Below are 1442 nucleotides of genomic sequence, written 5' to 3'. Positions count from 1 at the left end.
GTATATATGCATGTAAATATTCGTTTAGTAAATTAATAACGAACTAGGGCGATTAACGAAATACAGTATGAAATTTCTGTAAGGAATTTCGTACAATCTTAACGATAGAGATATACGTATAAGCGGATTTTTATGCAGGAGTCATATTTTCTGAAATACATTTTGAAAGACGTATTTTCCATTTTTACGATTTGATAGTATCAGATTTACATCGACATTTTTATGTATTTTTGGAGTTCATATATACAACAGACGCATTCTTTTAAATGCAAATTTTATGATTGCATAAATATCCGCAGTCTACATGCAGTCGCGTCGGACATTAAATGAACACTCTTCAAAATGAATTAACGTTTTGAACATAGGAGCAGAAAGTACAACTTTCTTTGGAATAATAGAATTTATTATTGATCGCAATAGCGTTTATGAACTTTTTAATTAGAGTTTATAGTAAACATTTCAATCACCCCGTTTGCACAGTAAATGGCCCAATTTCTATTAGCTGGCTTTAAGAAAATCGTAGGTCGTCACGACTATTTAACTGAAATAAATTATTCTAAGTTTCGTCCAAGTTATGATCTGCTGGACTGACACAAAAATTCTCAAAATTCAAGAGAATCCTGCAGTAATCTCGTGAACTTACTGTCTTCATAATCCAGATAACACATGGCATGCATCATTATTCAAGGTAGATATAGTGTTTTCATGAGTTAATAGGTTTTTGTTTACATCGAGATCTTTTTTGAAGCGTTCGCTAGTCGTTTGCGTCTTTTTAGTTCGTTCAGGTCCAGTTAAGTTAACTAAATGTAAATTCGCAATGGTTTATGTACTCAGATCGTCTTTCTTTTGTTTACATACGCATTAGGTGAGTCCAACATAACTTCTGCTGCTTTATGCATTCATTAACGTAGCATCTATTGCCCGACCAAAGGAACCATGCTTCGTATAATGCAGAGTTTCAGAGGTGTTTTCAACTTTCTTCCTGTTTACCCTGATAATTTTTATAGATTTGCTGTCGTCGCTAACGTGTATGATAGAAGAAGTACGCTGCGTATTAACTAAAGAGTTGTATAACTGTTCTTCATGAAGTTCCTTGCGTGAAATTAGTGTTTTGTAAGTTGCATCTGTTTTCTGCGATATTATTTCAAGTGAATCGAGCATCGTCCGCGGTATAACACCCAAATCCTGCAATGGTACATGATTTGTACATATCTAAAAGGTTTTACCATTGCCTGTTTGGCCATATGCTAATATCGTTACATACTACTCTATAATTATTAATGTATAATTGCAATTTACAGTCTAGAAGAGTGACTGTAATATTCCCCATTGGCTTTTAAAAATATTATGAATTATGGTTTCTATAGTTGCATTGTAAACAGACTGGATTTTTATGTGAAAATTTTCTGAAATATATTTTGAACAGTGGAACTTTTTTGTCG

This window comes from Ceratina calcarata, unplaced genomic scaffold (assembly GCF_001652005.2).
Source record: "Ceratina calcarata isolate Rehan_Ccalc_2016 unplaced genomic scaffold, ASM165200v1 scaffold593.2, whole genome shotgun sequence".
Classification (NCBI taxonomy): Eukaryota; Metazoa; Arthropoda; class Insecta; order Hymenoptera; family Apidae; genus Ceratina; species Ceratina calcarata.
The sequence above is the reverse complement of the archived record's forward strand: the minus strand, read 5'-3'. Positions refer to the sequence as shown.